Raw genomic sequence first — 27,990 nt, 5'->3', positions numbered from 1 at the left:
ATTTGCTCAAGTATTCTAAAGGGGATTCTAGCTGTAAAATCTCATGTGGAATGTGGCACCAGATACTCGTCAAGTGACGGGGGGCAAACATCAAAAAAGTCAGACACTTGACTGCCATACAGACACGTATGGCAGTTGGCAAGAAGGGTTGCCGCACGGTACATGCGCCCCACTCTCTGATATGACATCTTTTGATTTTTGTGGAAGTCCACAAAAGCAAACTCTGTGGCAACCTTAGCAAAGCCCCACTCCACAGCTTGTCGCACCCTGCTCATGCCCTTGTTAAAGAACGCTTCATAAGTCTGCAGGGTAGTGCCTCCAAATGGCTTGTATAGGAGTGGGAGCAAAGGGTAGGCTGGGTCGCCATAAATGACAAACTTCCTGCCCATTGTGGTTTTCTCAAGGTTCTCGTAGAGCTTAGTTTCCTTGAGAATGCCTGAAATGCAAGAATGTTTTTTTTAAGATCGTGCAGAAACAGTGGTGATGCACTTAACATTCACATACTAAAACAAATATTTCATTATTAAGTAGACCTATGTAGATTCCAGGGTTCAACAGAAACCCGTCTGGTCAGGAAATATTTAGCGCCGACAAAGCCTTTTTGACCGATATTAAATCAAACTGGGTGACCCAATATTGCAAATAAAATGTTAAAATTTGGGTTGTATCTATAACACAATGTAAAACAGTAACTTTTTAGAAGATTTTTCTTTTTAATCTACACTTTCAAAAAACATGTTCTTAAGTTGTCGCTTTTTTTTTTTAACTGTGAGCGCTTTGTTTTTCCGTTTAGCACCACGTAGCCTAAAGTCCCGTCCCCATAAGTGCATTTAACTTGCCCGCTTTACAGGGGTATAACTGTTTGTATTCCTGGAGTAATCTCTAACTGCAAAGTTACGACAAAAGGCTTATTTAAAGGCTCTGCAAGTGGACCGCTTCGATTAAGTGCGTAAGCATTTCTATGCTTACCCTATGAGAAATTTATCACATAAGACAATGAATGGCTCATACTCCCTTAAGCAATGGTTCATAGCCCTTAAGCAAGCAAAAAATGCAACTGCTCATACCTATGCAAGGCAGAGGCTACAAGCACTGAGCAAAGTGAGGCGAACAGTGCATACATTCATTCAAATCACCCATACAACACAGAACATCATATGTTTCAATAAGAACAAGCTCAAAACAAGCATTCAAACCATCAATAAAACACTGCATATCCCCCTCAGCAAATGTAGTGATGGTTTTGGAACACCTTTGCTAAACTAACCATAAGTTAATTAACACCAATGATCGTGGGTTTAAGTGCTGTAATGAACTCTATCTTAATTAAACCTGCCTTATGTTCGCTATCAAACGTGCAGCAAACAATCAATGAAGGTTGATAAGAGTTTATACTGGTCAGATGAAGTTCCATAATGCTGATAATGACACCAGGCTGCGTGGAGATAAGCAAGTGGCACAATGCTTCCGCATACTTAGAGAGCTACCTGAGGAAGTTCTGCATGAATTTTTTGTCATCTACATTAGCGATATCGCCAACTGTCTTTAACTCCACACCTATGCTCTATGCAGATGACAGAACAATAGTAGGAATAGACTCATCAATTCTTTCCCAAACTACATACAATATTGACCTCAACAACTTGACGGAATGGTGGAATCTCAACTCTACAGATTAATAAATCTAAAACTACATTTATGATCTTTAACTCTACCTTTAAAACTTCAGCCTACTCTCTAGCAATGACATTCTAACAACTTAAATTATGTGCTCTTAAGCAATGTTCCTTCCTATGTGTTATTTTAGACTCCAACTTTCTTCATGCACCTCAAAACAGGTCGCCTTGCGGCTATGAGCTATGGGACCTCCTTCCGTATATTTCACCCAATATGTACCAGCTTTGCAAATAATAAACATTCTTTGATTTGATTGGAAGACACACTGCCGCTCTTATGTGGCATTTTGCCAGGTCTGTTGTTTAGAAACGAACTCTTGTGCTTGTCAAGATGTCAATATGCAGAAGATGCATGTATATTTGAATGGTCAATGTGCAGGTCTGCCAGCACACAGTTACTGCAACAACTGCTTTATTCGTGCTGAAATAAAGTGGCCCAATGCTCCACCGTGCGGTACGATAGCTTTATTGCTACAGCCAAAGCACGACAGACGTGCAGATATGAAGTTTTCCTGCATTAAATTTTCCACAACCCGATGCCCGTTTCCTTCTTTCTATTTTCACTTGACATTTTAGGTTGTCTCAAGCCAGTGGTTGCCACACTAATTCTCATGCAACAGTGATGCATTATTCTTGACTCATGGGCTGAAAAGTGGCTCTGTTTTATGATCTCGCCACATATTTCAACTGTAAGGCCAACAACCTAAGGGTCAAGTTTCAAACCACTAAGATATGCACTTCTGTGCTGTTGTACAGCAAGCCTGATGTGTACAAGCCAGAAATAAAACCAATGAGCTCTTCAAATGCCAACAAACTTAGTTCAGAGCTTTCAGTAATCATAAATGAAAGCAGCTACTTTGCCATAAAGTGAATAAAAAGATTGCCAAATTTGGTACCAATGTCTGAAAGCACACCGCAAGTAAATTAACACAGAGGTTCTATTACCTGGGCAACTACATGCACACAGTTTCTCGAGCTTTTGGATCACACGCACTCACCCGCATCATGACGTCGCCCCTTGAAAGGCCCATCCAGTTCGCAAACTATGCCATTTGGGCACATCACCGCTTGATATTTTTGCACGTGGTGCCTCTTGTGCCCTGAATAGTGCTCTTGCTGGTCCACCGTTGGGCGACAAATCTGACGTGCCGTTCCATCGATGAAGGCCCAGCAATTATCAATTGGGGCACCCTTTGCATGGACAGCCTGAGAAAAAGAATAACAGCTGAAGATTGAGCACAGGAGGAAGGTTGAAAAGATATGTTGTTGCATAGAAGTTAAGGGTGATAGAGTGAGCAAACCTTGTCAAAGCGAGTTCCTCACTTGCAATGCTAACATAACGCCCCCCTTCCCTCCCTCCCCAAGTTTTCTAATGTGCAACCAGCACATTTTGACGTGTATCTTCTCTGATGTGGTAAAAATGGAAGCAGACAAGGTGAAACAGCTTAACTGACTTATTTGAGCGAGGTCCTCAAGAAAATTAAGCTTACATTTTTTCCTTCACGCATGATGTGCACATTGGTGTCGCCATTTGTTTGCCCAACATGTCCAGTGGTAGCAAATAAAAAGCAGCGTGCATCGAACTGTGGGTGTAATGAGCCCCCTGCATCCTTTCACTTCCACCTGCTAGATATTGCTACAGGCAACCATTCTGCCTAAGGCACTACAAGTTTCTCGATCGTGACTGGCTCCATCCAGCGAGTAACGCAAAAAAGCGAATCTCGCTCGAGAATTTCGATGCAGACTGGGCTTGATTTCGATCGAGTGCCCGTGAGGCCGAGGTATCGGATGGCGCGTCCAACGTGCCGCGCTCAACGGAACTTTTCATTTCTCGTAACGCCTAACATGCGCATGTACTTCGAGCTGTTGAATGTTATGCAGAAAAGCAACTTTACTGACTGCACAATAGATATACTGTAATTATGATGAATCATTAGGCATTGCAGAATTTAATCTTAATGCACGTCTGTTTATGGAGTGTCCAGTGCCTTCGAATAAAGTTGCGTAAATGTGACTCATGTATCGACAGTCCATCGCGATTCGTGCCTGAAGGAGTTTTACTAGGCCGACTCACCTCGGAGAATTTCTCGACGGCGAGCAAGTTTAGCCACTTGTGCGTAGTCATGTCAGCCAGCAGGTGGTCGAAGTAGTGCTCTATATGAGCTAGTACTGAAGACACGACGCTTGACAGCACAGAGCTGTGCCTGTTGAACAAGAGCTCCAGCTCGCACAAACGGTTGGGGTAGGCCAGGCGTCGAAGTGTCATACAGAGCGCCTCGTTGCCTGGAACCCGGACGCGCTGGGCACTGACGACCTCTTCGGGAATCAGCAGAGCCGATGCAAGGTCTGCCAAGTCCATCTTTCGAAAGCGAAACAAGTGGAAAACTCGTCGCTGTCCATCGTCTCCACATCCAGCAAACCGCGGTCGTATAAATTTCGGCGTGGCGCTGGCTCCGGTTGCAGGAGACAAATGTCATCTATTTCTCTGCATGACAGAGAGCGCAGTAGGAGATTGTCGCTAAACAGGCCGCGATGTGACATTGGCACTTAGTCAACTTCACCTATGCGGTGCCCAAAGAGAAAAACCTCCAATACAACGCAGACTTGCAACGCGGTCCTGCAGAAGCCTAACCACGTACAGTGAGCTTTCGCAGTGACCCAGCAGCCAACCGGCTAACCACGGGCGCATGCACGCACCTATAAAACAAGGCTTGGGCTTGACAGCAAAAGTAAATGCTGCTAGTCAAAGGTTTATAGACGTTTTGCATATATGAATATATATATAAATACATATATATAAACTAACTATATTGGTCTCGGCACGCAGCACTTTTAATTTACAATAGACACGATCATCATCGTCATATTACCGTTCCGTGTCGAGCAACCTGCACAGCTAAAACGTTTTCGGTCGACGCGGTACGGTAAGACAGAACGGTAATACCGTCCCGTATGCCCGTACTTTCCGTAGCGCTGCTAAAAGACTAATAGCTCCACCGGCGGCACACGAAGTGGGGTCCGCCAACTTGTTTGCACGTGCCGTGCCTCAGGAATGTGGTATCCGTGCTTCTGCGCTCCCTAATTAGCTGTGGTGCGATTCGATGTGGTCTCGTGAACTCGAAGTAGGCTCAGGAAACGGTCCGGTATCTAACAGCCCGTCCTCGCCCCGGAAGTTCGGAATGGCCGGTGAACTCAATTCGCTGGCCATGAGGAACGCTGAAAGAACCTTTAGGGTACTGGTGTCCAGCCTCGTTTGACGAACTTCGGGATCCTGGGCCCTGGAGAACGTACGTCAAACAAACAAAACAACAGAGCGCTGCACCACGTGTAAGCGCAGGCTCTTCACCCCTGACTCGCCAGGCTATAACTGAGTCAAAATGAACGCTGATCTTTTATTTCACCAATTTCGACAAAGCAGTTCCAACCACCTTTCCAAGCCGCTAGCCATTTCTCCCCGAATGCCGACAGGACCAGAGTGTCATTGTTGTAGCAAAACAATGGGTCGTTGCCGTTGCAAACAAAAAATGAAAACAGCCGAACATACTTAAGTTATTATTTTATTTTTTTTATTTCCAATACTGTGAGCCCTGCCGGGCTGTTACAAGGTGGGAATACAGAGCACAAAGTTCACGCAAAGAACGCAGTCAAATTTTCTTCAAAACAGTCAACCCTGTTATTGCTCGGAAACACACAAGAATTCAAGTTATTCCACTCAACAATTGTCTTGACAATGAAAGAGTGCTTAAAGACATCAACTCTTGGCACATAAGGCATTATAGCGTAATTGTGGTTAGTTCGTGGTGAAACCCTTCCAGGAGGCTTCAAATACAAACTGGTATTCAGGTTGAGCTTATTGTGATAGAGTTGATATAAAAACTTAAGGCGCGCGATTTTCCTGCGCACAGCCAACGTAGTGAGACCAGCCCTGGTGAGCATGGAGGTTACTGAGTGAGTTTTGTCGTAATCAGAAAAAATAAACCTAACCGCCATTCGCTGAATGCGCTCTAATTTATCTGTTATGTATTTTTGGTGAGGGTCCCAAATTATACAAGCATACTCTAAATTTGGTCTAACAAGGGTAGTGTATGCCTTAAGTTTAATATCTGGTGCAGCATCTCTCAATTTACGCCGTAACAAACAAGCTTGCGCTGGGCTGATCCACATATGTTTTCGACGAATTTATTCCAGTTGAGGTTACTAGTGATAGTTACGCCAAGATATTTCAGCTTTGTGGAACGCTTAATGACATTATTCTTTACAGCGTACGAAAACATCAACGGAGTTTTCTTATTCGTAAGTGTCATGCAAACAGATTTATCAAAATTGATTTGCATATGCCATCTTTTCACACCATTTATAAATTCGACATAAAGCATCATTTAGTCGTTCTTCATCAGAAACACTTTTACGCGACAAAACAAGAGGCAGTCATCGGCAAACAATCGCACTTCAATCATAGGATGTACATCAGTTGCTATATCATTATTATACAGTAGGAACAAAATTGGACCCAAGACCGAGCCCTGAGGTACACCTGATGATACAGGAAGGCAAGAGGAGCACTCGCCATCTATTTCAACAAACTGTTGTCTGTTGTGTAAGCAGGCCTGAATCCACTTAATAATTTTTGCATTTACATTATACCCATCAAGCTTTTCAATTAGCTTGCTATGGCTAACCCTATCAAATGCCTTTGATAAATCCAGAGCAATGACATCAACTTGTTCGCGACAATTAAGGGCTTCTGTAAAACTGTGTATTGTTTCAAATAATTGCGTGACAGTTGACAGACGCCTTCAAAAACCATGTTGTTTGTTGTAAAAAATGTTATTGTTTTCAATATGTTCTACTAACTGTTTACTAATTATATGTTCTAAGATTTTGCAAGCCGTACAGGTTATGGAAATCGGACGGTAGTTCCTAATGTCTAGCCTGTCTCCAGACTTATAAACAGGCACAACCCTCGCTAATAACCATTGACTTGGTAATGCACCATTTATTTATGACAGAGAAAAGATTTTAACCAAGAAGCATGCAATCCATTCGCAGTATTGCTTTAAATACTCATTCGGTATTTTGTCAGGACCAGGAGACTTTTTTACGTCCAATTTTAGCAACATGTCGACTATACCTTCTTTAGAGATAAAAATGCTATCATTAGTATGGTCCTCGCATTCTAAATCTATTGCAGCACTCTCATCTCTTCGGCTGAATGCAGAACCGAAAAAGTATGTTGAATTCTTGGGCAATAATTTGCGGATTGTTGCACACAGTATCATTTACAATTATTCCATTGCTTGGAGGCTTTGATCGGGCAACGTATCGCCAAAATTTTTGAGGTGATGTTTTAAGGTAATTAGTCAATGTTGTAGCAAAAAAAGACGTTTTAGACGCTCCTAATTTCTGACGAACTTGAGTGCTAAGGGCCGATATTCTCTCGGGATTTTTTTGTTTTCGTTGCCGCGGACGACGTAGCTGACGTTTTAAATGTATTAGCTCACGAGAAACCCATGGATTGCTTTTATGTAAACGCTTAGCTCTTTTTGGGACAAAGAGAGATAATGAACAGGTCACCACTTCTGTAAAATACCTCCATAATTTGTCGACATCATTTTCTTCCGGCATACGATCTAAAGCCAATTCTAAATAATCTAAGACGGCCGTATCATCGGCTCGGTTAAAATTATAGACATGAGCTATCCGGTTTTTATTTAAACAGTTTATATTTTTTAGAGTGGCTACAACCATCTTATGGTCCGAGATTCCTTCCACCACTTCAGTATTATATTCAAATATACTCTCAGATACGAATAAGAGGTCTAAAAGGGCGCTGGAATTTCCTTGAATTCGCGTAGGTTTCTCGACCACTTGAACCAAGCCATGTTTCACCATGATTTCCAGCATAAGTTCCGCATGTGGCCTCTCAAGTGTCCCAGGGATTCTTGCATCCCAATTTACTCCCGGTAAGTTGAAATCACCCATCAAAATAACTTTACTTCTATCTGTAGTTAGTGTTGTTAAATGCTGATCAATCTTCTCAAAGAACTCAATAAGGCTTCCCGGGGGTCTATAAATTACACCGATCACCAACGCAAAATGGTGAAAAAACAACTTACACCATACGCTTTCATGCGCATAAATTGACGGCAGAACTTCATATCTAAGTGATTTTTAACTAACAGTGCAACGCCTCCGCCTCTCGACGCCCTATCTGTACGCAGGACGTTATATGCGCCGGGAAAAACTTCATCGTCCGCGATACCCTCATGCAGCCACGTTTCAGTTATTGCTAATATATGTGGATCATGTAATAGCGACACGCATTCAAGTTCGTCAACCTTGTTCACAATGCTGCGAGCATTTACGTTTATCAGCCTGAGTTCATGCTTCTTTCTTTGTCAGTCTTGGCCACGGGGGCCGGCTTCGGCGTTACTGCGCATCCTCACCCTACAGTTAGACTGGGCGTCGCATGTATAGGGGATGTCTTTAATGAAAAGCTTGTCATGAACAAGCCTTACCTTAGATCCTTCATTTTTATCAGTTTTAGCCGACTGCCAGAGCAACTTTCTTTTTTGAAGCGTTTCGTACGAGTAGTCGTCAGCGATACTTATCCTCGTGCCTTTCAGTTTCTTACAGCTTTTGAAGATAGCTGTTTTTTCATTGTAGTCGTACAAGCGTAAAATAACAGGTCGATCACGGTCATTTTTTCGTTTACCAAGTCTGTGAATTCTTTCGACAGACGTCGGTTTGACACCAAGCCGTGTGAAAAATATGTCCCTGATGACCTTATCTTCTAAGTCTTCTCGCGTCTCGTTAACACTTTCCTTTACACCAAACACAATCAGATTGTTACGCCGGGCTCTGTCTTCAATATCTCGTATTTTTTGTTGTGGCCTAATTACGCGAACAGCCTGTTCTCACCCTAGCGCAGTGGCGTACTTATCGCACGTATTGGTGCCACTGAACAGTCTGGTCAACTTCACAAGTACATAATGACAAGCGCGCTAGCCTTGTGGTCACTAATCAGAACGCGTACTTGCGTCGTAGGCTAACGTTTCATTACTCTTACTCACATTTGTTCCTTTAGTCCACACAGGACACGTAACTTAAAATAACAATTAAACTTGCGTAACTCACGCACACCGCAGAACCCTTTAAAAATGCGTCTGCCAACAACTCGTTCCACGCACGCTCACTAGAGAAGTCAGAATACGGCTGCCCTCAACACACACGAACAAACCAGTCATAAATCTGCTTCCTTCCGTCCACACAGGACACGCTCTAATGGAACTAAGAACGCTTAGTGCAAATCACGCACTTTACTGAAAACCTACGCGCTTAACCTGAGAAAATAAAAAACACTTATAAAAAAAAGAAGGTTAACTAAAACACACGCGCGTTACCATAGGCCTCTCACCGATAACCTTGATACTCAGGTTACTCACACACACAAAAGAAAAGAGCCTATCTATTCATTAATGAACACCTCGCGAAACTACATGTTTACATAAAACACCTCTTTAATTCTCGGAGCTTCTCAAACAAAACATAAAGCTCATACCTTTACATATTGAAAGAAACTTAAAACGCGAAATTTTCAAGTGCTCAAAAATAAAACAACATAACACGTTTTACTTCTACGGAAGCTCTCTTGGCCTCTTTTTTCAAACGTTTACAACTGACTCTAACTATTTGAGCCGTACTCAAGGTGGTCGCGGTTCGAAAGCTACTCTGGCTACCGAGGAACAACAAAGGAGCTGACTCACTATCAGGTCCCCCAAGACGTTACAGTCTCCCGCCAATTTGCGTCCTGGCGCCCCCCTTTCCTCAGAAACTCGAGTGACCGCGTCGCTACTCTCTATCCCCTCGTTTCGTCTTGCCACCTTGCGCCCTACACGCTGAGCTTCGAAAAGAACGACGGAACGACGAGGAATTTAACTACCCCGTGCCCTTTTTCCGCGTCAGTGCAGAACATGCTTCTCGGTCTCCTTTTGACCGGTGGCTAAAACGTGTTGGATGCGTCAACATCGTCAACGACGACCGCACCTTTCTTTTGCTCGCGCCTTGGCTTTTTGCCTCTGTCGCTGCGTTTGGCTGCGCTACCTTATTCACCGTCTTTCGGTCTTTACCGCGCTTCCTTCTACGGCGTTTTCCCTTTGATCTCGCTTTCATGTCGCCTTCTGGCGCCTCGTGCTGCCCGTTACACATCTCATCGGCCCGGATCGGTCTCTTATCCGCACAGTCTGATTGATTTTCATTTAAATCAACACTCTCTCTGCCTCGACTGGCGGACAGCTCAACCGACTCTTGAACAATGCAGCAGGCTTTACTCGAGTTAAGCAACTCGCACTCTTGCGAACTGCCCTCTTCTGCATTGCCCAGCTCACGCTGTGCATCGGCACACAACCCGTCGGTATCGATCGATATCTCACGCGCACAGTCCGAATGATTAATAACTGAATCATCCCTATCTAGACTATCTAGACTGGCGGAGAGCTGCACCGATCCCTGAACAATGCAGTTGTACTCTCTTGAGCTACGCAGCTCGCAATCCTGAGAATTACCCTCAACTGCATCGTCCAGCTGGCACTTCACTTCGGCACGCAGATCTGACCTGACATGGGTGCCCGTATCTGTCGGGTCAACAGTACCCTGTACCTCGCTAACGACCTCGATATCATGAGATGCCACGCACACGCGCGGTAACTGTGCCAATTTGTTCGCAGCTGGCCTAGCTGTCTCTACAGTCCTCTGTTGGCACAGCACCTCGTCGCTCTCACTCTGGTTAACGGCCTCTGTTGCCACTAAGGCATCGTTAGCAGCTAGCCCTTTCCGTTCGCGTATGAATGTGCAGCGAACCTCACAGGCACTACCTTTCTCGTCGGCTTTTGGTGAAAATCTGCTAGACACTTCCTCATTCTTGTGCTCTGTACTGCCTACAGAATTTTCAGACAGCCGTTGTCTCTGTGCCATTAACTGATCAAAATATTGTAGCTGTTTGATCAATGCTGCCTTCTCTCTCTCATACTTTTGCTTACGTTCGTGACTCTCACGCTCACGCTCACGACGCTCACGTTCCCGTGGTTCTTGTATCACCTCCCAGGCAATCTTAATGCTTTCATCATCATTGCCACTATCTTGAATTGCCTTTATGATAGCTGGCTTTTTCATCTGTTCGTCCGCCTCAACTCCCAAATCGTCGCACACCAACAAGTCTAACCTCGTCAACCTTCTAAGATCCATGGCAGCTGCCCCGACTGGTGGTTAGAACTGTTTTCCTTAATTAATTTGTGCAAACACACAATGCAACAAATTCCCGATTCGCAGAACTATCAAAATAAACACACAATACTTGAAGTCTGGCGAATCAAAAGGAAAAAAAACCACGCGCTCACTTACAGTTGCAGCACCCTGCCATCTGGTTCATTGGTCCGCTGTTCCCGGTTCCTCAGGACTCCCTGGGTCGAAGGCTCTCTCTTCTTCGCTACTCCCGGTTCCTCGCGACTCATTTGGACGAAGGCTCTTTTTCGCTGTTCCGGGTTCCTCAGAATTTCTCTCGACGAAGATTGATCCGTAGCGCTGCCACCAGTTGTTGCATTTGGAGGCGATCCCACCGCTAGCAACCAGTTGTAAGAGTTGAGGAGGACGTCGGGATGAAAAACTTGGGAGGTTTATTTACATTATTTACAGTGAGAGTCAATTAACAGTCTTACAGTCATTACGGGCCGGCAGCAACTCGGACGCTGCGGCCCGTGGCAAGAAGCTCGAAAGAGATAAATCAAGGGATGCTCTAGAAATTCTCTCCTGCTGCTCCCGGTCTGCGCCTTTTAAGGCCTTCGGTGTCTCGAAGACACGTCACATTCGGCCAATGGGAGAGCCCGCTCAGGTGACGCCATTTTCGGCCAATCGGCGAGCCCGCTCGGGTGTCGTCATTTTCGGCTAATGGTAGGCGCCCGTGCGATGGAGTCACACCCGGCGAAGAGAGTCGCTCCTCGTGTGTTTGTCCGAGGGCTTTCTTCTCCCTGCGGTCTTGCCTTGCTAATGCGCCGTTACAATAGATGGATGGGGGCGACGCCGCCAGGTTTTCACGGCGCATGACAGCCGTCTTGCTTCGGTACCCACTTTACCCGCAACAGTGTCAGGCTCTCGCTTCACTTTCGGGAAGAGTCAAGCAGTGAATAGCTCCACCGGCGGCACACGAAGTGGGGTCCGCCAACTTGTTTGCACGTGCCGTGCCTCAGGAATGTGGTATCCGTGCTTCTGCGCTCCTTAATTAGCTGTGGTGCGATTCGATGTGGTCTGGGAAACTCGAAGTAGGCTCAGGAAACGGTCCCGTATCTAACAGCGCTTCTCCCACTGTAGATAATCTTATCAATTTTAAAAAAGTAAGGTCCCAAGGCAGGCGAACCCGCCGACAGGCCAGAAGAGAAAGTTGGCACAAGTTTTTATCGAGTATTAACTCGTTCAGAGATGAGGCCAAAGCCTGGAGCAGGGTTAATAGGATTAGAGGGCGGCAAACATATTCACTCCCTCTGGTAAACACACAGAGGATACACTGCAAGACCAGGCAGACTCACTTGGGGAGTATTTTGAGAGCGTGTCAAGTTCAACAAATAATTCACAATCCTTTATCAAATACAAACAAATAGAAGAATGTAAGCCTGTCATCAGAAAATGTCGTCAGAATGAACCATACAACCGTCCTTTCAGTATTCCAGAGTTTAGAGCTGCCTTGAGCGCATGCAAGAGCTCTGCACACTATTTGGGCTGTGGGATACCTTCCAACCGCATGGAAACAAGCCATTGTGGTCCCTGTTTTGAAACAAGGCAAAGACCCTTCCTCAGTGGCAAGTTACCGCCCGATAGCCCTGACAAGTTGCCTTTGTAAGGTATTTCAAAAAATAATTAATCGCAGACTCATACATTTCCTTGAACTGAACAACATGCTTGATCCCTATCAGTGTGGTTTCAGAGAAGGGCGCTCCACAACTGACCATCTTGTACGCATCGAAGGAAACATCCGTGACGCATTTCTACACACAGTTTTTCCTATCCATATTCCCCGATATGGAGAAGGCATACGACACAACGTGGCGCTACGGAATCTTGAGAGACTTGTCAGAAATGGGCAGTCATCGTGATATGCTAAACCTAATAGAAAGCTATTTGTCCAATCGTACATTCCGGGTAAAAGTCGGCAATGTACTTTCACGTCCTTTTACGCAAGAAACGGGTGTACCCCAAGGAGGCGTGCTCAGCTGCACGCTCTTTATCGTGAAGATGAACACGCTTCGTGCTTCATTACCCCCGGCCATCTTTTACTCTGTCTACGTGGACGACACTCTAATAGCTTTCAAATCTTGTAACCTCGCAGTGTGCGAGAGACAGGTACAGCATGGTTTGAACGAAGCATCAAAATGGGCAGAGAAAAACGGATTTAAAATCAATCCTAACAAAAGTTCCTGTGTTCTTTTTAGACGAAAGAGAGGCCTGGTCCCGGATCCTTGCTTAGAACTGTGTGGACACCAAATTCCTATCAACAAAGAGCACAAATTCCTAGGCATTATACTTGACGGTAGACTCACTTTCATTTCACACACCAAATATCTGAAAGAAAAATGTCTAAAAACAATGAAGTTAATAAAACTTCTATCTACGACTACGTGGGGTAGTGACAGAAAGTGTCTGATGAATCTCTACAAGAGCCTAATACGGTCACGATTGGATTATGGCGCCCCCGCAGGGGCGTCTGCGTCAGCAGGCGTTTGGTGTGTTGCGACACCACGTACCCGAGCACACGAGGGTCGGACCCTCCCGCGTGTAACCGTGCGCGGCTTAGCCGTGTCCGGGGAAAGGGGGATCCTGGGGGTTGAGCCGATGCTGGGTGTTTGGACCTTTAAGGCCCCCCGGCGAATGCAACACACCTCTTTGGCCTCTGTTTCACGTAGACGGCACCCCCGGACTGACCCACCCGGGGGCAATAGGTAGTTGCCTTTTCCTGTCTCTTTCTCCCTCCAATCTTCGTCTTTTCCCCCGCAGGGGCATCTGCGCAAGCAAGCGTTTGGTGTGTTGCGACACCACGTACCCTAGCACACGAGGGTTGGACCCTCTCGCGTGTAGCCGTGCGTGGCTTAGCCGTGTCCGGGGAAAAGGGGATCCTGGGAGTTGAGCCAATGCCGGGTGTTTGGACCTTTACGGCCCCCTGGCGGCGGCAACACACCTCTTTGGCCTCGGCTTCACGTAGACGGCACCCCGCGACTGACCCACCCGGGGTAAATCGGTAGTCGCCTTTTCCTGTCTCTCTCTCCCTCCAGCCTTCGTCTTTCTCTCACTTTCCACCTTTCCTGTCTTCTCCTAGCTGTCTTCTCCTAGTGAGCGAAGACGTATTCAAGTTCTTTGGTCGTGAAAGACCCAACTTCCCACGATTTCATGTGATTCACTCGGAAAAGTCAGACACACAAGTGCGTGCAATCTCCCCATTTCTAGTATCAAAGTCTTTAACTGAGGCCCTTGGTCCAGGTTACAAGGCGACAAGGATGGCAAGTGGTGATCTCCTTTTAGAACTGCATGATCAGAAACAACATGAAAAATTGCCCAGTCTAGTGTCATTTGGGGATGTTCCCGTGACAGTAATTCCACACCGTACTCTGAACACCACCCGCGGCGTTGTCTCGGATGATTATCTGCTCCAGCTGACAGAGGCTGAGCTCCTGGAGGGCTTCAGTGAGCAGAATGTTGTCAATGTCAAGAGAATTAAGCTGAGGCGGGATGGCAAAGAAATTGGGACCAAGCACCTAATACATTCGGTTCAAGTATTCTGCCCGAGTCTGTAGAGGCCGGGTACATAAAGCTCCGTGTCAGACCATATGTGCCAAATCCCCTAAGATACTTCAAATGCCAGCGTTTCGGCCACAGTTCGCAGAGCTACCGGGGCCGCCAAACATGTGCGAAATGCAGTGCCCTTGAACACGCCACTGAAGCATGTAAGAACTCTCTACACCGTGTAAACTTGGATGGGGATGACGCCGCGTACTCGCGGTCGTGCCCCTCCTGGAAGAAGGAAAAAGAAATTGTAACCATAAAAATAAAATAGAATATATCGTTCAAAGAGGCACGAAGGCGGGTAGCATACCTGCCACAGTAAAGCTTTGCCGAAGTGGCGCGTCAGGGGGCAGCGTCACAACGGCCTCCGGCGGCTGTCCGGCCCACAAGCAGTGAGTCGGCAGTCATGCCATCTGCCCCCGCGGCGGTTGCAGCTAGCGCTGCTCCGTCAACCGAGGAGAAGGGACCATCGACCCCGAAGGTGGGCGCAGCGGAGGCTGCCTCAACCTCCCAGGTCCCTTCTAGTGCTGGCAACGGCCGGCGTAGCCAAATCCCTCAGGGAGCCCCATCGACCTCCGGGCTGGTGGGCGCAGGGGTCTTGCCCTCCAGGGCGGGACCTTCCCTGGTAACTTCTCGCTCACAAGAGCACATGTCCGGCGCCTCACAAGAGGCAATGGACACTACACCTATCCTCAGGCCCACCAAGCGCCTAAGGAGCGGCGAGGCTCGCTCGAACGCTCCAGAAAGGGCAAAACTCCCGTTACAGGGTCTCGAAAGGGCTCTGTAATCTAAGGCATCCCGTCCGTTTGCGTAAACACAGCACCAATTTACTTTAAATATGGATACACAAATCATTCAATGGAACATCAGAGGCCTCCTTAGAAACCTTGATGATTTGCAAGAACTAATCCACAAACACAATCCAAAAGTGCTGTGTTTACAGGAAACACACTTAAAATCCAAACACACAAGCTTTCTCCGACAGCACATAACTTATCGCAAAGATCGCGATGATGCTGTCGCATCATCGGGTGGTGTCGCCATTGTTATCCATAAGAGCATTGCGTGTTAACTTTTACAGCTAGAAACGCCCCTCGAAGCAGTGGCGGTTCGAGCTGTTCTCCTAAACAAACTCATCACTATTTGCTCGCTCTACATACCCCCACATTACAAATTAACTAAACACGAATTTCAGTCCTTCATAGATGAATTGCCAGAACCTTATATTGTTCTTGGCGATTTCAATGCACACAATTACCTGTGGGGCGACCCTCGTATAGATGCGCGAGGACGACATTTTCCTGCTTTCCAGACCTCTCAGAATTAGTGCCTTTGACAAAAAAATGCAAACGCATCACTACATAAAAGCTGATTATCTTTGCTGGTAGAAGTGGCATGTTGTGTGCGCCTAACTTTTTGTGAAAACCTTTCTTTCACAACTCCCAGTACATCCAAAATCCTGTCCGAATGCAGCTCGTTGCAGGAGAAGCACTCCATGAACGTATTTTTCAATTTGTTCACAAAACTGTACAGATGATTTGAAGGGTACAAACGTCCCCCTTTGTCACGAAATTTTGTCAAGCGAGCAAGCTGAAAATCTTCTTGTGGTGACTGTCGCGTGGTTAGTGCTGCGGGGGCACGGGCACACAGAGACAGACCGACACGTACACGCCGCTCGCTCAGACGAAAACGGTAACCCTCTCTTTATTGGGCCCGAACATATATAAGCACGCATGTCACTAGGGGCGCCACACGCAGGTGGCAGCCTAACAAAAGAAACTTAACTGTGGCGACCTCTACATCTCCCCCCTTGAAGCCTTGAAGGTCAGACGGGAGGGACTCAGGAAGCGAAACGCGTAAAAAGTTTCGCAAGTTCAAACGGTGTGGCAGAACAACAGGCTGGCCGTAATGTGTTCGTATCACACTGTCACTGCGTTCCCTGACTGCAGAGGACTGTTGCGCAGACTGTCCGAGGGGGACCATTGATTCCGCGACATTGGCGGGCTGAGGTTCCTGACGGGGAACTTGCTGCGGTGGTGGTTGTTTCTCAACAGCGGCAGTAGGCGCAGAAGGCACTAGGTGACACCGGTTGCGTTTTAGGGTGCCACCTCGCTCCGTTTCAACCACGTAGCTTTTTGGGCTTTGCCCCGGACTGAGGACCGTAGCCTGCACTTGATCAGGTCGCACCCAGACACAATGACCTGCTTGGAGTGGTGGTAGGTCTCGAGCTCTATGATGCCTATTGTAGTTGTCGGCCTGCTTCTGCTTGTAAGCCAAGCCACATCCTTGGCGACAACATCTTTAATTGGCGGCCAGTTGGGATGTAGCTGGGAGTCTTCCTTTGGGACTGTGGTTCTGAGTTGACATCCCATCAACAGCTGCGCTGGACTAAAGTCGTCGACTCCTGGAGTATCCCGATAGCTGAGCAGAGCCAGATGATCTTCTGACTTGCGAAACAGGTCCTTGATTCTATGCACCATCCTCTCCGTTTGATTGAGCGTAGTGTGGACTGCTGGTCACATGGTTAAAGCCGTACGACGCTGCAAACCCTTGCGACGAGAACGGTGGGCCATTGACTGACATGACTTCTTGTGGGATTCCGTGGTGGGCGAAGATGGTTTTGAGACTGTCGATGACTGCCTGAGCTGTCGTGCTCCTCAGATTCACCACCTCAGGAAACCGTGAGTAATAGTCCGCCACTAGGATGAACGTCTGGCCGTTGAGGTTGAACAAGTCCATTCCGAGAAATTCCCAGGGACGTCCAGGTAGGGCCGCAGAGACCAGGGGCTCTTCAATGTTCACGCAGATGGACGCACACTGTTCGCAGTTGGTGACAAGAGAGGCGATGTCTGCCGAGATACCGGGCCACCAAACTGACTCCCTACCTAGGGCTTTGATCCTATTGATGCCCTGATGACCGTGCAACAGCATCAGGACCGCCAGCCGAAGGGACGATGGGATGACTATCCGGGCGTCTTTCAACAGAACACCGTTGCGGACAGAGAGCTCGTCTGCCACAGAGGCATACTTGGAGAGGTGCACTGGTATCTTGGACTTTTGTGGCCAACCATGCTGGCAGTAGGAGGCGAGGGCCTTGCACTCGCCATCAGACTCTTGTGCCTGTCTGAGTGGGCTGAGTGGCAAGACTTCCAACGTGCAGCTGACTACCTGTGCTGCAAAAAGTTCAATAGTGTCTAGGGGAGTGGGTGGCTTGTGGGTGATGCGCGGCGAAGTATCGGCCATGGCTAGCAGCTTTCCTGGCACGTGCAGCATACGGAACTGGTATCGCATAGTCTTCAGCCATAGTCTCTGAATACGAGGCGGCAACATGTCCAGTTTCATCTTGTCCAGAAGTGAAACGAGTGGCAGGTGGTCACTCTCGACGTCGAAGGTGATGCCACGGACAAACTTGTCAAACCTTAGTCCACGTCGTTGCCAAAGCTTCTTTTTCGGTCTGGCTGTAACACTGCTCGGTCTCGGTCATTAACCTCGAAGTGAACGTGACTGGGCAGCGCTCTCCAGAGGGTTGTGTCTGTAGCAAAACTGCACTGAGTCCGAATGAGCTTGCGTCTGCAGACACCGTAGTGGCGTACAACGGGTGGTACTTGGCCATGCTCCTGTCTGACGTCAAGAGTTCCTTGATTTTCTCTAATGCTGCCCTTTGCTCATGCTGCCACACCCAACTTGCAGACTTGTTCAGTAAGGCTCTTATGGGCCCTGTGACGTCCGAAATGTGTGGCAAGAATCTGGCAAGATGATTCACCATTCCGAGCAGTCTTCCGACGCCGATTACATCCATTGGAGCTTCCATGGCTTTGACTGCGTCGACCTTGCCCGAATCTGGCCTGATGCCCTGTGCTGAGACGATGACTCCGAGGAAGGAGACCTCGGGTACCCCAAAATGACACTTGTCCTGGTTCAATGTGATACCTGCTTTTGCAAGGCGAGATAGCACCTGGCTAAGTCTTGCGTCATGTTCCTGGCAGGTGCGTCCAAAAACCAGAATATCATCTATCATGTTGGCGATTCCTTCTTGGCTCTCCAGGATTCTTGCCATCTGTTTTTGGAAATACTCTTGCGCGCAGGTGATGCCAAAGAGGAGCCGGCAGAAGCAGTATCGGCCATATGGGGTGATGAACGTCGTAAGCTCTTGGGAATATTTAGCGAGCTTCACCTGGTGGAAGCTTGCAGTCGTGCCTAGCTTTAAAAAAACTGTTGCATTGCCGAGGAGGCCGAGGAGGCCAAGGACTTGCTCGACAGTTGGTAGAATATGTCATTCCCGGAAGACAACCTTGTTCAGTTTAGTCAAGTTGATGCAGGGCCGGTAGGATCCATCGGCTTTCCGGGCCATGACGAGACAGGAGCACCATGGTGTTGGCTTTTTGACCATGCAGATCACACCTGTGCTCTCCGATTTCTCCAGCTCGCGGCAAACGATCTTGAGCAGCGGGTTACGGATCCTGCGAGGGACGCTTATTGAGAAAGGTACGGCATCAGGTTTTAACCGGATGTTATACTCGTCCTTGAGTCCCCATTCCATTGAAGAACTCGGTGTGCAGCGTTACTTTTGGAGTCTTGAGTTGATTGAGAAATTGAACTACATGGAGGGCTTTGAGCGCTGGCAGTCCCAGGAGAGGTACAGTGAGAGAGTGGATCATGTAGAGGTGCTGACAGCTTGTTTTTCCTTGCCACTGAAGTCATGCTAAATACAAGTCCAGCACGCGCACTGGCTGTCCTCCCGGGCAAGTGAGCTGAGTGTCGACTTGGTTGAGTTTGGCAGGCAACGTAGGAAGGTCGCTGGGAGCGGCAGATACTTTGGCTCCGGAGTCAACCTTTAACTGCGCTATGTAGTCGTCAACGGTGACGTTGACGAACTTTGTTGTGGCGGGCGTCCCGATGGCGTGCAGGTGAATGGAGCTGAGCTTGTTCTGCTTGAACTTCCGCGAGCGGCACACTTCAGCAAAGTGGCCTTTCTTTTTGCAGAAGTTGCAGGCGGAGCGTCGGGCCGGGCAGTCCGAACGCCGATGAGGTCCACGGCCACAGAATTCACGTGAACTGCTCGCGTGAGCAGTCTGCTTTCGGCTGTGTCGAATGAGGCTTAGCTCCAGAGTGACGACGAGAATGGTACTTGTTAGCTTTTGTGGCATCGAGGTTGAGCTCGCGGGAGGGCTCGGCATGGTTCTGGGGCAATGCCTTTTCCCTGTCGGCATCTTCGGATTGACAGTCCTGTGTCCAAGTGTCCTTGAGTGTCAACTTCGCGTTTCGGCACAACTGGTCGGAGTGACGGGAGTCGCGGAGGCCGATGACGAACCGGTCGCGAACGAGCCTTTCCTCGACAGCAGCTGATGGATAGTTACAGCGCCTAACCATCCTACGAAATTCTGCGTAGTACATCTCGACGCTTTCGTCGGGTAGCTGAACATGTCTGTGGAAAAGCGATGACTCGTAAAGCTCATTTGCCGGGTGCTCGAAGTGCTCACTTCAGTGAGCACTTCGAGCACCCGGCAAATGTTGCAACGGCTTGGTATGCAGCAAGCAACTGGGCGTCGAGTGAGAATGTCTCAAGAAGCGGGCGGGCCTCCAGCTCATGCAGTATAGTAGCGAGCGTATCTGCATGTCTTCCGACGCTTGTGTCAGCTTTGTCAATAGCAGGCTGAACACTCAACTTTGTACAAGTGGCTAGAAAATGCTGGCAAAATAGAGCCATCCTTGAAAAGGTGGTACAACTGAATGTTTGATTTTTCAAACAAACTTCATGCGAAGTGTCATGTGACGCAGACACAACATGGTACTTTGCTGGCGACACCTCCATTACCTCCGGGTTAGTTTCCCGCATTTTTGAAAACTCTTTGCCCACAAGAGCACACGGATATGGAGTAAGAACTTGTGCACATTTCCGTTCGACCTCTTAAATTTTATACGAGTAGAACTGACACCTCTTCAAAAGAGTGGCTGTATGCAATATCTTCTGCTGTGTGGCGGCTGCAAGGTTTACCAGCTTGCTGAGAGCTTCACTGAGCTTGGTAGATGATGACAGGACTGTTTTGATGATGCCATTGTGCGCTTCTATCCGATGTGTAGTATTATTTCCTGATGTGAGCTCCTGGTCACAGCCCTTTCGTGCCTGTGCACAAACAGCCGGATAAATGGCATTCTTTTTCCTGCGATTATTTCTTGGTGTGCGCCTCTGAACTAACCTCCATCATCAAAGAATGAAAATACTACTTTGTTATATTCAGTATGAACCCACATATTTGTGTGGGCTGGGCTTTTATTAGTATGACTTCCAGTACAATAAAAGAAATGAGTGCATGAAAATTTGCACCCCCTAAACTCTGGTATGGACAGCTTCAAAGCAATGCCTATCGCTTGTTTAACAGAGTTAGACGTCGCACTTTGTACAGCGCGTGCGACTTCTTGACAAGCATCCTAGCAGCCTGCAACATCTAGCATTCTTGATAGGGTCAACCATTGGAAAATGGTCAAAACCATCAACACCAGGAATTCTTGCTACCCTGATGGCTTTGTCAACGTGCGCGTCATCAAGGCAATCTCCATCACCACTACCAGACCTGCACCGTTTTGGTGATGGACAAAGTGCTTCAGTAATTGCTAGGCGAAAATCTACTAGCTCCATTACTTCACGTCGTTGGGCGTTGTTACTACTACAGTCTTCTCGGTACTCCATCCAGGCATTCACAAGGGCCAAGTCCACCATGTGCAGACCAACTTTCAGAGTCCATTTCATTGTCTTGATTGAGATGTGGTAATATTCCAATAGCTGGTCAAAGACATCAACCCCTCCGATGAATGCATTTTACCTGCGAACAACTGCCGGTGAAGGAACATCAATATATTCCTTCGTTTTTTTTTAGACCAGCGCTTCACGGTTTCTACCGGACTTGCACCTGTGCATGTAGAAGCAGTAGTAAAATACTTACTATCTTTTCATTTCACAACAACCTTTCCATCGGCTCTTGTAAATTCTTGAAAGTCACCTTGCTTCATCGCCATGTCACTTTTAAAATGAACATTTCTGACACGGTTTAACATGATGGTACCAGTTCTGTCAATTCTGTTGTCGACTAGTGCATCCAAAAGTGCAATGGTGGTAAAATATCTATTGAAGTACACAGAGGACTCCTTTGGCAGTGTTTGTACGAGCCTGTGGAAGCTGTTTGGACCAAGTCCAAGAGCAGTTCCTGCAAGTGGGTTTTATTTCCCTTGGTAGACTTCAAAGTTCAGGACCAATCCAGCAGAAGTAGTTAAAGTTTTTCAAGCCAAGTGGCCTTGGTTTTCCCTTTACAGACTGTTGAAGAGAGCACCTACCGGTGAACGGAATGATTTGTTCATCAATGGAGTAACTGGCAGGCACTCTCTGTAGTTCGTGGCAGCGCTTACATACAGCATCAATGATTGGCTGCACTTTCCACAGTCGGTTATCTGCTGGATTCTCCGGAGTTGTTTTGGTATCCACAAAATGTAGGCATGATCGCAGGGTTTTAAATTCCTCACACAGCATCACGTTGGTCACTTGTTCGACCTGGTACCCCCTGTGCCAATACATGTGGATGTGTGGAAGGTGGATGCATCCCATGATAACATGCATACCAAACAGTTGATGGATTTTCTGCGGGGTCACCTTGAGTTTTTTTCCGGTGGTTGACATGCAGTACATATTAGTTCTCTCAGACGCATTTTCAAAGAAAGACTCATCAAAGTATTGCGAAAAGCACTCGAGCAGCGTACACATGTTTGCCGGGACATTATTCTGATCGCCATCGCAGGGAGTGCGCAACTTCTCCTGAAAGGACTCCTCCTTCTAATCGTCCTTGCCTGGTGGCTGACTTTGTTGTGCAGATGATGAACTTGGTGTGTTCGCGACTCTAGCATCATCAAGCAATGCCTCCCTTTGTTGATCTTCGTCATCACTGCTTGCAACTTTGCACTCGGGCAACTCCCAGTCTGGGTTGTCGTTGTCACTGATGCATTCAATATCGGAAGATTCCGACATGTTCAAAATTTCTACCATGTCATCTTCATTTTCTGGATTGAAGATCCCTGCAGAACAAATGTTTAAACAATATTAGCAAGTGCCAACATTGCTCTTCGCAAAAAAAAAACGATGTCAGAGAGCTAGCTGCTTGCCTTCGATGGCTGCGTTCAAGAGCTACCATGCAGCTTGCATTCCTAGTCACATCTGCCGAACCCACACGTATTTGTGGGTGGCACTTCGCAAAGCAGTCGCTAATTGTTGTCAGCGCACTGATGCCTATTTCTTTTACAGATATATGCTTTGATGAATCAGGAGGCACATTTTAACATTGCATTGCCTTCCAAACGCAAATTATTAATATTATGGGCTATTAGGTGCCAGCGGCCGCTTGCTCCGGCTGGGTTGCGCCATTTTGAATATGCAGCGGTGGTCCCCCTGGAGGCTCGTTTGCGAACTAGCCAGATTGGTTAATTCAGGGGAACCCCCACAAATGTGATGGTTTGGCTGTACTCTGTGTGGGGTGAACAAAGTAGCCAGAATAAATTGTACTGACACATTTGTGTGGGCAGGGCAAAAAGGGATAGTGACAAACCCACATCTCACGGATATTGTCCCAGTTCTTCTTGTAGTAGTCAAGCGCGTCTTTGTTCGCATACCTCTCAAACTCCATTCCCAGTTCTTCAACCTGACTGGCCCTTGCGCCATTAAACATCATATATTCATTCATTCATTCATTCTTCAACCTGAGTAGCTGTTGGGACGTGAAGCATTTCCTTGAAGCTTTTCATAATGCGTTCGCGTTGATCGGCTGATTTTGCAAGCTGATTTGCTGCAGTTTGAAAAGCCTTGACAACTTGAAATTGACAAAGCTGTATTGTTGGCTTGCTCGAATACACACTCTGGATTGCACTGATGGCTGTAAAGTCTTTGTCGACCACAACCACCTTTGTTTGCTCTGCACTTGGGTTTTCACATGCAAACATATCGAGCACCGTTGGCACATTATGGTATTGCTCGGAAGCAACGAAAGCGTATACAACAACTTGACTGTTGCCACATCCATCCTGTACCAAGAATACAAATAGTGGAATCTTTAGCTTGTTGTTCTTGTATGTCGCATCCAACAGAAACACCTCTGGAAATGACTGGAATGCATGCTGCATGAGAGGGGTCTAGGTGAACATAACCTGAAGCTCCTTATTTTCATCCGGCGCAAGCACAACCTTTGGATTATGCTTGCTACGGCAATTTTCAATTTCTTGGACAAGTTGCTTGGCTTCGTCAGTACCTTGAACGATTGCCGCACGTTGTGCAAGTCCTTCGGCCGAACTGTTTTCCCTGCAATAGCACTTTCGGGTTAGAACTTATTCATAGCCCCAAAACAAACCAAGTAATTTCGCTTCAATCCATTAGAAGCCAAACTAAGTTAAATGCTCTCAAAACCTAATCGAAGAAAATTTTCCGAAGTATGAAATTGAGCCTGTCAGCTGCCTAGCACAAGGCAAGAAATATGCTCTAGATTCGACACTTTCGGCCTAATTATTTTAACATAAGACGCACAGTATGAGAACAAAGCAAAGCATAACATTACTGCAGGCATCGTGCTATACGCAGCAAAAACAAATTTTACCTGTCTTCTCATTCAGCTTCCCCGCAATCCCACTTGGCAACACATTGAGCTCCATGAGTGGCAGCACGTAGTTCTTCTCTTCGTCTGTTAGACGGCGGTTCTCGGGATATTTCTGAAAGAGCTCGTTACTTAGTTCATGACTATGGTTGCAGCCAACTGTTGTCACTTCGAGCTTCTGGGCCTCGCGAGTGCAGCAATGACGACTGTCACAGGGCAATTCTGCTTCATCGTCCTGCACACAGAACACCTGTTCAGGCGACAGGCACGCAAGGACACTTTGATGACTAGCGTGTTTCACTTTCCATACTTGCCTTTGCCGAGGTCGTATGCCTGTCTCCGTGCATCGTAGCTCCCCTCCATGCTTGCACACGTATGTGGCATTCGCGAACTTGAGCTTAGGGTTCAGTCGTTTTAGATCGCTAGACAGGCGCGCGTTTACTACTTCGATCTTTTTAGAAGCTTTAGTGACGAAGACAGCATTGTTTTGCACCTGAAACTCGTGAAATGTCCATTCAAATTCCAAGAAGTTATCTAGATTTGATAACTACTTCAATCTTTTTAGAAGCTTTAGTGACGAAGGCAGCATTGTTTTGTACCTGAAACTCGCGAAATGCCCATTCAAATTCCAAGAAGTTATCAAATCTAGAGCCAACTTTCATGTTACGGCAACCGCTGCATAAAAGCACACGTGCGTTAAGCTTGAACAAAACCCTCTGCATTGCTTTTGCGTGCTTGACAATGAGTGGTGACGGTTCCAGCGCACGTCATCTGATGGCGCGGGAATCACATCGTGCATATAGTCACTTCCAGGTGGGGAACATGATGTTGTGCGTATAGTCTCAGTCTTAGTGAAAAGCTGTTCGGCCATGGTGCGCAGTTAAGTTTAGCGCTTTAATGCATTGACAAGACAAGTTCATGGCGCTTTCTCTGACGCCCAACATTATTGTAACTAATTTCGTTGCTTTTTGGGGTACTTCTTAAGCACAGTCAAGTGCAGCCTGGCCTTGTGATGCAGTTAGCGAAAAACAGCTCAGCTGTGTGGCACAGTTCTTTCTCGGGTACTAAATCTTACTGCGACAAGTTTGTGACAATTCTTATGGCCCCGCAACAATTTAAGCCTTCTTTCGGTGCTCACGCTTGTCAAAAACACAACAAGCGATTGCCAAGAGTGATAGCACGGGAGTGTGTAGCTTGTGCCAGCGGAACGCGCAAAAGATAATGCCAAGGAGCTCAAATGCCAGTAGCTACCCAAGTGAAAATATCCCAAGTGGTCCCGCTTGATTCCCAACTGGTCCCCATTGAACTGGCTTATGGTGAAATTCTCGGTTGTGGTCCCAGCCCCCACTGAGACCAGCTCCATACGTTCAAGGTGCCCATTGGCAGCCGTACGTTCCGAGCTGCTGCTAAACAAGGGCAATTAGGCCACTTCATTCGTAAAGTTCATTTATTAACATCCTGCGAATTGACCTTTTCCATTCCTTTGGATAGTGCCAGTTGCTTGTGAGATTTTCTCATGTCTTCGATTTTCTCAGACAGGAGTTTTATTATTGAGGCCACAGTTGCAGTGGTGTCTTCTTCTTTCAACTGGCCCCAGTAGCAGTCTGTGGCTGCAAAAAAAAGAGTTCACACAGGAGTGCATAAGGTTCAATAATGTTGGCAAAATGTCAAGAAAATTAAGATTTTTATGGAGACAAAGCCAAAAACTAGCCACATGCTGTGCCATTATAGTTATTTCAAGGTTGCAGGAATCTATATATATGCAAATATTTCCATTATACCTGTCACAACGTTCACTTTTTTAGGGGTAAGTGGCTGCTTTGGCAGCTCCCCAGGTGCTCTTTGCTTGGGTGCAGCAATGCCACTCACACTCCTGTTTACAAGGCCATCTGTGCCCCATATCGCTTGAGCGGTGTCTTTGCATACAAGCGTTGGCTTTTTGTTGTTTAAAATTTTTGCTGCTTGGCTTGCAGAAACAACCACACCTTCTGCCAGATGAAACTGAAAGGAACAAAAAACATCCATGCTGATATTGTTTGAAAAGAAGGATCTCCCTAAATGAATTGTGCAACCAGCTGTCTTATCTAACTTTGTCCAGTCATATAGTTGTTAGAGCACTGAGAGAACAGAAAAATTCTGAAAAGAAGGATGTGAAATGGAGATGGGTTGTGTGTGCTTTCATTGACTAAAAAGGAAAGCAGGGTTTGCTCATCAGAAATTATGTTCTTTGACATGCCCACCAACCTTCAGTTTCAGTGACAGAAAAATTAATTATGGGGCTTTGCGTTCCAAAACCACGATTTAGTGGGGGACTCCGGAATAATTTGGACCACCTGGGGTTCTTTAACGGGCACCTAAATTAAGCAGATGGGTGTTTTCGCACTTTGCCCCCGCTGAAATGTGGCCGCCGTGGCCAGGATTCGATCCCACAACCTCGTGCTTGGCAGCCCAACACCATAGCCACTAAGCAACTGCGGTGGGTTGTTTCAGTGACTGTGAGGAATGAATGCTGAGCATTGATTCCGCACATCTCGTTATGACCGTGACAACCTTATGGGCTGTTTGAAAGGCTAGCATGCCAATATTAACTTTTGAGCCACTAAACATGTAAAGAATGTTAAAACAGTGTACAGTGGTACTCACTGATCTATCTGGGAGGTGTACAAAGTCTTTCTCAGGCACTAGATAAGAATAAAAACTATCAAATCTTTGAGGCACCTTTAATGCCACTGTGTGTGCAAATAAGTATTTTAAAACAAGCTTAGCATTGAAATAATGCTAACTAGACACCATTACATTATGTTCGACACAAGTAAATAGCATGGCTGCTATAAGAAACAAGCTGAGCTATACAAGATTTAGAGAGCAGAGAAAAAAAAATGTGGTAATTACTTCGTCATAAAAAGGAAACATTTGATCAGTTGCTTAATGAATAGTGGCATGGGTGGCTCAAGGCATTTACATTTGTTAGATACAGAGTGCATGTGAGCATTCAGGTAATGGTAAAGCAAATAGCAGGAGAAGCAGGATTAAATGAGTCTGATGGAGTTTGCTAGAACAGTCTAAAGCTCACTAATATTTTTGCATTCACGAAAGCATTATTCAGAGAGAATGGGAATAAAAGAACGTACTCGGTATGCCAGGTGTGTCACCCCCCTGGGCGTTGCCATTATGAAAACACCAGTCATCATCTGTAATCCCAGAGTGCATGCTAGCTAATTCAAAATCACGCCATTAAACTTAAGTGTTCAAAAATACTTAAAATTGCAGGGTTTAATAGAGAGTTTTAGATTAGGGGGACGCAAGTGTTAGGGCCCCCTCACTGCAGAGTCGGTCATGAGGTATGCTGTAGTAGTGGAGGCCTCTGGATTACTTTTGGTCACATGGCTGTTACTTAGCATGCACCCAAAGCACGGTACACGAGCATTTTTACTGTCTGAATTGGAATGCGACCACTACGGCTGGGAGTAGAACCTGTGAACTTGTGCTCGGCAGCAGAATTCCATTGCCATTGAGCCTTTGCAATGGGTAATGTGCTTAAAAGTACGTTATCTACCTTTCTTCAGAATCATTTTTAAAAGGCTTTTGGCTCAATAGTGTTCAAAGTGCCCATATGACACAGGTACAAATCTCTGCAAATAGTTTACTGAAAATTCATTCGCCTAAAGATGCTTTTAGCTGAATGTGAGAGAAACTGAAAGCACTTGCCTTCTGTCATTGGACTTTGCACTGTAGGTGATCTGCTCCTGCAGAAAAAGCATCAAATTATTGTGTTTAGATAGTAGTACTTTAGGTCATTATAAAAAAGTTTATCTGCCCAGTAATTAAGGCTATAATCACACAAAGAGAAGCCAAAAGATCTCTTCTGC

General features: G+C 46.6%; 1 pseudogene; it reads right to left on the bottom strand.

Moving 5' to 3' along the window:
- Positions 1-41: 41 nt before the first annotated feature.
- On the bottom strand, positions 42-4,217 carry LOC140217275 (uncharacterized; annotated as a pseudogene).
- Positions 4,218-27,990: the final 23,773 nt, after the last annotated feature.

Source organism: Dermacentor andersoni, chromosome 4 (assembly GCF_023375885.2).
Source record: "Dermacentor andersoni chromosome 4, qqDerAnde1_hic_scaffold, whole genome shotgun sequence".
NCBI lineage: Eukaryota > Metazoa > Arthropoda > Arachnida > Ixodida > Ixodidae > Dermacentor > Dermacentor andersoni.
The sequence above is the reverse complement of the archived record's forward strand: the minus strand, read 5'-3'. Positions and strand labels throughout refer to the sequence as shown.